The sequence below is a fragment of the Somniosus microcephalus genome, chromosome 4 (genome assembly GCF_052327205.1).
Source record: "Somniosus microcephalus isolate GS21.2 chromosome 4, FLI_Smic_1.0, whole genome shotgun sequence".
NCBI lineage: Eukaryota > Metazoa > Chordata > Chondrichthyes > Squaliformes > Somniosidae > Somniosus > Somniosus microcephalus.
In genome coordinates, this window is record NC_140990.1 from 267,327,739 (window position 1) to 267,338,865 (window position 11,127).

The window sequence follows — 11,127 nt, forward strand, 5'->3', positions numbered from 1 at the left end:
GCCAGGCAACATCCGTGGAGAGAAATTAGAGTCGACGTTTCGGGTGAACCCTTTTTCAAAACTGGAAAGGAAATGAAATAGATCGAAGGCAGGGCTGCGATAGAACAAAAGAAGTAAAGAGACATTAAGAGGTATTCAAAACCAGACGAGATGGTAATAGGGCAGTGGAGACAAAAGACGGCTCAGATTAGGTGTGAAGTGTACTGGCAGGATGAGAGACAGCTGCCATGTGGGAGAGAGAAAAAAAAGGAAAGGGTGGGAAGGTAAAACCCAAAACAAAGGGGTGGAAAAAAAAAATAAGTAAAAATTAATAGGGGCCGAGGTTATGATCTGAAATTGTTGAACTCGATATTGAGTCCGGAAGGCTGCAAAGTGCCTAATCGGAAGATGAGGTGCTGTTCCTCAAGGTTTACGTTCATCTTCCGTGGAACAGTGCAAGAGGCCAAGGACGGTGAGGTCCGAGTGGGAATGGAGCGGTGAATTAAAATGACAGGCGACCGGAAGCTCAGGGTCACCCTTGCGGACTGAACGGAGGTGTTCCGCAAAGCGGTCACCCAATCTGCGTTTGGTCTCCCCAATGTAGAGGAGACCGCATCGTGAGCAGCGAATACAGTATACTAGATTGCAAGAAGTACAAGTAAATCGCTGTTTCACCTGGAAGGGGTGTTTGGGGCCCTGGACGGTGAGAAGGTGGGAGGTATAGGGGCAGGTGTTACATCTCCTGCACTTGCACGGGAAGGTGCCAGGCGAAGGGGAAGGGCTGTTGGGGGTGATAGAGGAGTGGACTAGGGTGTCTCGGAAGGAGCGGTCCCTACGGAATGCTGAAAGGGGAGGGGAAGATGTGTTTGTGTTTGGTGGTGGGATCACTTTGGAGGTAGCAGAAATGGCGGAGGATGATCCGTTGAATGTGGAGGCTGGTGGGGTGAAAGGTGAGGACAAGGGGAACCCTATCGTGGTTCCGGGAGGGAGGGGCAGGGGTGAGGGCAGAAGTGCGGGAGATAGAATGGACACGGTCGAGGGGAATCCTTGGTTGAGGAAAAAAGGAAGACATGTCGGAAGCACTGGTGTGGAAGGTGGCATCGTCGGAACAGATACGGCGGAGACGGAGAAACTGGGAGAATGGAATAGAGTCCTTGCAGGAGGCGGGTGGGAGGAAGTGTAGTCCAGGTAGCTGTGGGAGTCAGTAGGCTTGTAGTGAATATTGGTTGATAACCTATCCCCAGAGATGGAGACGGAGAAGTCGAGGAAGGGAAGGGAAGAGTCAGAGATGGACCATGTGAAGGTGAGGGAAGGGTGGAAATTGTAGGCAAAGTGAATGAAATTGTCTAGTTCGGGGCGAGAGCAGGAAACGGCACCGATACAGTCATCAATGTATCGGAAAAAGAGGTGAGGGAGGGGACCTGAGTAGGACTGGAACAAAGAGTGTTCCACGTATCCCACAAAAAGGCAGGCATAGCTAGGACCCATGCGGGTACCCATAGCAACACCTTTGATTTGGAGGAAATGAGTGGAGTTAAAGGAGGAATTGTTCAATGTGAGAACAAGTTCAGCCAGGCGGAGTAGGGTGGTGGTGGATGGGGACTGGTCGGGCCTCTGTTCAAGGAAGAAGCGGAGCGCCCTCAGGCCATCCTGGTGGGGGATGGAGGTGTAGAGGGATTGTACGTCTATTGTGAAGAGGAAGCGGTTGGGGCCAGGAAACTGGAAACTTGAAGTGGCGGAGGGCGTCCAAAGAGTCACGGCTGTAGTTGGGAAGAGACTGGACAAGGGGAGAAAAGATAGAGTCGAGATAGGAAGAGATAAACCTTTATAAAACACTGGTTAGGCCCCAGTTGGAGTACTCTGGCCAATTCAGGGCACCACACTTTAGGAAGGATGTCAAGGCCTTAGAGAGGGTGCAGAGGAGATTTACTGGAATGGTACCAGGGATGAGAGACTTCATTTACATGGAGACTAGAGAAACTGAGGTTGTTCTCCTTAGAGCAGAGAAGGTTAAGGGGAGATTTGACATAGGTGTTCAAAATCATGAAGGATTTTGGTAGAGTAAATAAGATAAACTATTTCCAGTGGCAGAAAGGTCAGTAACCAGTGTGACGCAGATGCAGGTTGGCTGTAAGTACGTAGCATCTGAATCAGCATCATGGGATTTGTCATGTGACTCATCAGGTGATTCCTTTGTTCTCTCTGTGTGTGATCGGTAAACAGTAAATCTTGCAGCTCATGAAACTACTGTGAGTTAACTTGTTATTTTATATATGTAACTAAAACGTTGATACTCTTTATAACAACTCATGGCTATTCCTACTATTTTAAAGAGGTATCGACACCTGGTGGCAGCAGTGGTAGTGATTGTTTAAAGCAACTTGCACTATTTTGGTGTACATCTCGGTAGCCGGCACAGGTTTTTAAAGTAATGTGCAAACTAAAGCGGGTGCACAATGGTGTCGTGAGGTGCTCTACCATCACCTCAGGCTCTCGAAATCCACGATCCAGCCAAAGTTAATAGGGTTTTGGAGATGCTGACACCGACTGATGTAGCAGGGATCCAGCAACTGGTTGGACTTGCTCAATAGCTGAGTAAGTTTCTCCCGCATCTGTCAGACATAGCAAAGCCGCTCAGCGATTTAATGCAGAAACAAGCAGAATGGTTCTGGGGAGAATTGCAAGCATTGGCGCTGCAACGAATTAAAGTAGCGGCCACCAGCACACTAGTCCTTAGGTATTAAAATCTCAAGGAAGAAGTCACTCTACAATGCAATGCATCTCAATCTGGACTTGGAGCAGCAAAGATGGACAACCAGTAGTGTATGCATCAATGGCATTGACAGCAGCAGAGATGAGATATGCACAGATCGAGAAAGATCTTCTCGCTATCGTATTTGCCTGTGATAAATTTGAAGCCAGCATCTACAGCCGCAACGTGGTGACTATTGAAACGGATCACCGTCTGTTAGGATCAATAGTGCTCAAGCCAGTAAATAGCATGCCTAAGAGACTTCAAAGAATGCTGTTAAGACTCTAAAAATGTTGTCTGAAAGTATCTTTATAAGAAAGGGGAGAAGATGGTCCTACCAGATACACCTGAGGCAGAGCATACCTGCCAGATGTTAACACCTGTGATTTTACACTTGAGCTGGAAGAAATTGATCATCGCGAATCACTTCCAGTTGGTGGCTCACACTGGCTGCAACTTAATCATGCTGCAGCGGATAACCCCGTTCAGAAGCAACTGCGTGTTATTATTCGGCAAGGTTGCCCTGGGATCAAGACAGACGTACTGGAATGACTCCACCCTTACTTTGACCTTTGAGATGAAGTAACTGTCCAAGGGGATTTGATATTCAAAGGACAGCAACTCGTGGTACCAGCTGTATTGCATAAGGAATTAACATCAGTAGCTCTTTCAACATACATTGGCATAGAAGGTTGTATCTGTAGAGTCTGTGACAGCCTCTATTGGCCCAGGATGTCAACAGAGCTTAAACAATACATTGCAAATTGTGAAATCTGTTTGGCTGATCGTAGTTCTTCAAGTAAGGAACCATTATTACAGCACGAGATTGTGGCTAGGCCTTGGTTGAAGGTTGGGGCTGACCTTTGTGAACTACATGGCCGTACCCTGCTCATTGTGTGTGACTATTACAGTAACTTTATCGAAGTAGCCAGCCTCACTTCTGTTACTATTCGCAGTGTTTTGAGGGAACTCCAAGAGATGTTTGCAAGATTTGGGATACCAGACATCCTAGTAATGGATAACAGTCCACAATTTGCATCTGCAGAATTTGCAGTGTTTGCCAAGAGATGGGGATTTAGACATGTAACATCATCACCTCACTACCCGCAGTCCAAATGGCAAAGCTGAGAATGCTGTTAAGACTGAAACGACTCTTCACAAAGTGCAAGGAGTCTGGTCAATCAAAGTTTCTAGCTCTATTAGATTGGCAGAACATGGCGAGTAGGCATGAAACAACATCAGCAGTATTACTATGACAGGAATGCTAAACCACCTCAAGATATACACCCTGGTGATACAGTGCGGGTGAAACTCCCTGTCCAGAGTACTTGCAGTGCTGGAACATGCACCCATGTGGTGGGTCCTAGAAGTTATGATGTGCCAGTCGGAGACTCATCATACCGCAGGAATCACCATCAGTTGATTTATGCTGATAAGCCACCTGTAAGCAAAACACCTGAGATTGACGACTTTTCCAAAACGCAGCACCCCAGCAGTCCTCTGAACTGTCCACAGTCTCCAAAGAAAGAAACAACAACTGCAAAACCCGAAGCACCTGGTAGTCAAACACCAATCACCGATCGCAGATCTGGAAGACCGTGTCAGCCTCCATCTCGATTGAAAGACGTTTTTATAGTGCCAGCTTTTGATTGCGTGTTCTGTTTGGGTCAAATTTCCGAGTTACATGTATTCTTTTTGTCTTGTGACGCGAGACCCATGTTGGCGGGAGTCTCGGAGTGGCGGCGAAAATCTCGGTGGCGAGTATTTAAGGTAAGCCCGAGGACCAGGTAGGCCTCAGTGCGGCGGGAGTCTCGGAGTGGCGGCGAGAATCTCGGCAGCGGCGGCGAGTATTTAAGGTAAGCCCGAGGACCAGGTATGCCTCGGAGTGACGGCGAGAATCTCGGTGGCGGCGGCGAGTATTTAAGGTAAGCCCGAGGACCAGGTAGGCCTCAGTGCGGCGGGAGTCTCGGAGCAGCGGCGAGAATCTCGGCGGCGGCGAGTATTTAAGGTAAGCCCGAGGACCAGGTAGGCCTCAGTGCGGCGGGAATCTCGGAGCGGCGGCGAGAATCTCGGCGGCGGCGGCGAGTATTTAAGGTAAGCCCGAGGACCAGGCAGGCCTCAGTGTGTACTAATCTCCAATCTCAGACAGAGGGAGAGAAGTAAAAAGTAATCGAAGTGTGACGTCACCGGAAAGCAGGTAAGTGATTGGTTGGTGAGTATTTCTTTCTTTTTAAACTTTAACTCTGGTTTATAGTTCCTAAGCTCTCTGTGGTGTAGCGGGTACTGTTTGTAAACCAGGGCCCTTAAATATACCATTTAACTGTAGTATAATTGGTGGGATTGATTTGATTTAATTTAATTGCAATTATTTAAAGGGTAAGTCATGGCAGGACAGCCCGGTACCGTGGTATGCTCCTCCTGCGCTATGTGGGAACTCGGGGACACTTCCTGTGTCCCTGACAACTATGTGTGCAGGAAGTGTGCCCAGCTGCAGATACTGGCAGACCGCATTGCGGCGCTGGAGCTGCGATTGGATACATACTGGACTATTCGCGAGGCTGAGGACATCGTGAATAGCACATTTAATCAGTTGGTCACACCGCCGGCAAAGGTTGGACAGGCAGAAAGGGAACGGGTGACCAACAGACAGAGTACTAGGCACAGACAGGTAGTGCAGGGGTCCCCTGTGGCCATCCCCCTCTCAAACAGATACACCTCTTTGAGTACTGTTGGGGGGGATGACTTATCAGAGGAAGGCAGCAGCAGCCAACTTCCTGGCACCAGGGGTGGCTCTGCTGCACAGGACGGGAGGAAAAAGAGGGGTAGAGCTATAGTAATAGGGGATTCTATTGTAAGGGGAATAGATAGGCGTTTCTGCGACCGCAGACAAGACTCCAGGATGGTGTGTTGCCTCCCTGGTGCAAGGGTCAAGGATGTCTCGGAGCGGCTGCAGAACATCTTGGAAGGGGAGGGTGAACAGCCAGTTGTCGTGGTGCATATAGGTACCAACGATATAGGTAAAAAACAGGATGAGGTCCTAAAAGCTGAATATAGGGAGTTAGGAGGTAAATTAAAAAATAGGACCTCAAAGGTAGTAATCTCAGGATTGCTACCAGTGCCACGTGCGAGTCAGAGTAGAAATAGAAGGATGTTTCAGATGAATACGTGGCTAGAGGAATGGTGCCAGGGGGAGGGATTCAAATTCCTGGGACATTGGAACCGGTTCTGGGGGAGGTGGGACCAGTTCAAACCGGACGGTATGCACCTGGGCAGGGCCGGGACCGATGTCCTAGGGGGAGTGTTTGCTAGTGCTCTGGGGGAGGGTTTAAACTAAAATGGCAGGGGGTTGGGAACCTGAGCAGGGGGACAGAGGAAAGGGAAACAAGGATGAAAGCAAAAGATAGGAAGGAGAAAAACAAAAGTGGCAGTCAGAGAAATCAACGGTTTAAATCAAACATGGCCACAGTAAATAATAATTCTAATAGCTCTAAGAGTGTTAAAAAAACAAGCCTGAAGGCTTTGTGTCTTAATGCGAGGAGCATTCGTAATAAAGTGGATGAATTAGCTGCGCAAATAGAGGTAAACGAATATGGTTTGATTGGGATTACGGAAACATGGCTCCAGGGTGGCCAAGGCTGGGAACTCAACATCCAGGGGTGTTCAATATTTAGGAAAGATAGGCAAAAAGGAAAGGGAAGTGGGGTAGCATTGCTGGTTAAAGAAGGGATTAACACAATTGTAAGGAAGGATATTGGCTCTGATGATGTGGAATCTGTATGGGTAGAACTGAGAAATACCAAGGGGCAGAAAACGTTAGTGGGAGTGGTATATAGACCTCCAAACAGTAATGCGGAGGTTGGGGATGGCATTAAAAGGGAAATTAGAGAAGCATGCAATAAGGGCACAGCAGTCATCATGGGTGACTTTAATCTACACATAGATTGGGCTAACCAAATTAGTAACAATACTGTGGAGGAGGAATTCCTGGAGTGTTTATGGGATGGTTTCCTGGACCAATATGTTGAGGAACCAACCAGAGATCAGGCCATCTTAGACTGGGTATTATGTAACGAGAAAGGATTAATTAGCAATCTTGTTGTACGAGGCCCCTTGGGTTGGAGCGATCATAATATGATCGAATTCTTCATTAAGATGGAGAATGAAGTAGTTGACTCAGAGACTAGGGTCCTGAATTTAAGTAAAGGAAACTACGATGGTCTGAGGCGCGAGTTGGGTAGGATGGATTGGGGAATGTCACTCAAAGGGTTGATGGTGGATAGGCAATGGCAAACATTCAAAGACCGCATGGATGAACTACAGAATTTGTTCATCCCAGTTTGGCATAAAAATAAAACAAAAAAGGTGACTCAACCGTGGCTAACAAGGGAAATTAGGGATAGCATAAGATCCAAGGAGAGGACATATAAATTGGCCAGAAAAAGCAGTAAACCTGAGGATTGGGAGCAGTTTAGGATTCAACAAAAGAGGACAAAAGGATTCATTAAGAAAGGGAAAATAGAATATGAGAGTAAGCTTTCAGGGAACATAAAAACTGACTGTAAAAGCTTTTATAGATATGTGAAGAGAAAAAGATTGGTGAAGTCAAGTGTAGGTCCCTTGCAGTCAGAATCAGGGGAATTTATAATGGGGAACAAAGAAATGGCAGACCAATTAAATACATATTTTGGTTCTGTCTTCACAAAGGAGGACACAAATAACTTCCCAGAGATGTCGGGGAACATAAGGTCTGATGAAAGGGAGGAACTGAAAGAAATCAGTATTTGTAGGGAAATGGTGTTAGGGAAATTGATGGGATTGAAGGCCGATAAGTCCCCAGGGCCTGATAATCTACATCCTAGGGTACTTAAGGAAGTGGCCCTAGAAATAGTAGATGCATTGCTGATCATCTTCCAACATTCGATGGAATCTGGAACAGTACCCATGGATTGGAGGGTAACTAATGTTACCCCACTATTCAAAAAAGGTGGTAGAGAGAAAACGGGGAATTACAGACTGGTAAGCCTGACATCGGTAGTGGGGAAAATGCTAGAGTCCATTATAAAAGATGTAATAGCAGAGCACTTGGAAAACTGTGACAGGATCGGACAAAGTCAACATGGATTTACAAAAGGTAAACCGTGCTTGACTAATCTACTGGAATTTTTCGAGGATGTAACGAGTAAAATAGATAAGGGAGAACCAGTGGATGTGGTGTATTTGGACTTTCAGAAGGCTTTCGATAAGGTCCCGCATAAGAGATTAGCGTGTAAAGTTAAGGCACATGGGATTGGGGGCAAGGTATTGTCTTGGATAGAGAACTGGTTGGCAGACAGAAAGCAAAGAGTTGGAATAAACGGGTCTTTTTCCGAATGGCAGGCAGTGACTAGTGGGGTACCGCAGGGATCGGTCCTTGGACCCCAGCTATTCACAATATATATTAATGATCGAGACAAGGGAACTAGATGTAATATCTCCAAATTTGCAGACGACACAAAGTGTGTGTGCTGTGAGGAGGATGCCGAGAAACTACGGGATGATTTGGACAGGTTGGGTGATTGGGCAGAAGCATGGCAGATGCAATATAACGTGGATAAATGTGAGGTTATCCACTTTGGTGGCAAAAACAGGAAGGCAGTTTATTATCTGAATGGCAATAGATTGGGAGAAGGGGAAGTGCAACGAGACCTGGGTGTCCTTGTGCACCAGTCGCTGAAGGTAAGCATGCAGGTGCAGCAGGTGGTTAAGAAGGCAAATGGTATGTTGGCCTTCGTAGCGAGAGGGTTTTAGTACAGGAACAAGGATGTCTTGCTGCAGTTGTACAGGGCCTTGGTGAGACCACATCTTGAGTATTGTGTGCAGTTTTGGTCGCCTTATCTGAGGAAGGATGTTCTTGCCACGGAAGGAGTTCAGCGAAGATTCACTAGGCTGATACCTGGGATGGCAGGAATGACGTATGAGGAGAGATTGGGACGATTGGGCTTGTACTCGCTGGAGTTTAGAAGAATGAGAGGGGACCTCGTTAAAACTTATAAAATTCTGACAGGACTGGACAGACTAGATGCAGGAAGGATGTTCCCAATGGTCGGGGAGTCCAGAACCAGGGGTCACAGTCTAAGGATAAGGGGTAGGCCATTTAGGACAGAAATGAGGAGGAATTTCTTCACCCAGAGAGTGCAGTAGAGGCCAATACATTAAATACTAGCTGGGGGGCGGCCCTGCGTTGCCTCGGCTTTTTTGTAGAACGGCTGTTTACAGGGCTGCGCGGTTGACGGCTGGCCGCTGCCGCTCCCCCACTCTGTGTCTCAGGCCGAGCGGTTGTCAGGCCCGGCCCGGCTCGAGTGAGCCCAACTCACCTCCCTCCGGCGGGCCGGGAGCGAGATACTGTGCCGGAGCCGCAATGTGGGGGTTTGTTGTGCTGGTGCTGTCGCTGTCGGTATTAAAAAAATGGCAACGTTTCGGGAGGCTGCAGGATTAGGCCCGCCCACACACGGAATGAAACGTTCCCCGTGACACACCGATTGGTCAACCATCAGGTCACTGAACTGTAAGATTGGTTAACCATCACGTCACTCAACGCTAATGAGCGGTAGGATTGGTCAACCGCTAATGAGCGGATTTTTGAACGTTTTTTGTATACTGTCCGAACAATTTTTGTCTGACCAAAAAGTAAATACACCTATGACACTCCCCTGATCATCAGCTTTCTTTTGATATTGACATATGTGTAGGTACGCTTTATAACTTTTGAGCACATATGTTATATCAAAAGAAAGCTTATCATTAGGGGACTCTAATAGGCGTATTTACTTTTTGGTCAGACAAAAATTGTTCGGACAGTATACAAAAAAGGTTCAAAAAACGGCAACATTCCGCTCATTAGCGTTGAGTGACATGATGGTTGACCAATCGTACAGGGGATTAACCTGATGGTTGACCAATAGGTGCGTCACGGGGGGCGTTTCATTGCGTGTGTGGGCGGGCCTAATGCTTCTGAGCTGGCCGCCATCTTGATTCCTAACTATTGATTTCTTTTTCCCACTTTCTGCGTGTTTATATTGAAATAATAGATTTCCAGCAAAAAAAAAGTTGCTTTTAAAAGAAAAAAAAATCCTTTTGCAAAGGGAACTAGGGCTTTCCCCACCTTGGCGGTGGATGAGCTGCCTGCAGGCCTCAGGCCTCGAAGCCTCGGCCTCTCCTCGCCAGCCACGCCAAAGCTAGGCACCGCCCGTCCCGCCCCGCGATCGCCGCCATCTTCGTAAAGGCTGGCGGCGCGGGACTGAGCCGAGCGTAGCCATCGCCACCATCTTAGTAAAGGCTGGCGAGGCGGGAGTCAGCGCGCGCGTCAACGTCGGCCCGGAGCGCGACCTGAGCTAAGGTGAGTCCGGCTGGGCCTCACGCGCTAGGCCGCGCACCGGCCGGCCCTCAGGCGCTGATCCGCACACGGAGGCTTCGGCTCACCGCGTCCGGGCTCTGAGGAAAGGCAGAGAGAGAGGGGGAGGGAGGGACAGAGAGGAAATCAGGGAGAGACAGGGGGAGGGGAGGGGGGCGAGGGGAGGGAGAGAGGGGGGCGGGGAGGGAGAGAGGGGAGAGGAGAGGGGGGAGGGGAGGGAGAGGAGAGGGGGGGAGGGGAGGGAGAGGAGAGGGTGGAGGGGAGGGAGAGGAGAGGGGAGAGGAGGGGAGAGGGGGGGAGGGGAGAGGAGGGGAGAGGGGGGGAGGGGAGAGGGGGGGAGGGGAGAGGGGGGAGGGGAGAGGGGGGAGAGGAGAGGGGGGGGAGGGGGAGAGGGGGGAGGGAGGAGAGGGAGGGGGGGAGAGGAGGGGGGGGAGGGGGGGAGGGGGGGGAGGGGGGGGGAGGGGAGGAGGGGAGAGGGGGGGAGGGGAGAGGGGGGGGGAGAGGAGAGGGAGGGGGGGAGGGGAGAGGGGGAGAGGGGGGGAGGGGAGAGGAGAGGAGAGGGGAGGAGGGGAGAGGGGGGAGAGGAGAGGGGAGGAGGGGAGAGGGGAGGAGGGGAGAGGGGGGGGGGAAGGGGGGGGAGGGGAAGGGAGAGGGGGAGAGGGGAGAAGGGGAGAGGGGGGAGAGGGGAGAGGGGGGAGAGGGGAGAGGGGGGAGGGGGGAGAGGGGAGAGGGGGGAGGGGAGAGGGGAGAGGGGGGGGAGGGGAGAGGGGGGAGGGGAGAGGGGGGGAGGGGAGAGGGAGAGGAGGGGGTGGGGAGAGGGGGGAGGGGGGTGGGAGGAGAGGGGGGGGTGGGAGGAGAGGGGGGGTGGGAGGAGAGGGGGGGTGGGAGGAGAGGGTGGGAGGGAGAGGAGAGAGGGTGGGAGGGGAGGAGAGGGGGGAGGGAGAGGAGAGGGGAGGGAGAGGAGAAGTGGGGGGAGGGAGATGGGGTGGAGGGAGAGGAGAGGAGA

General features: G+C 50.1%; 1 protein-coding gene across 1 annotated transcript in view; it reads right to left on the reverse strand.

The window, feature by feature from the left end:
- marchf7 (membrane-associated ring finger (C3HC4) 7) overlaps positions 1 to 11,127 on the reverse strand; it is a 78,292-nt gene that overhangs the window by 66,366 nt on the left and 799 nt on the right. The gene's annotated exons all lie outside the window — the stretch shown is intronic.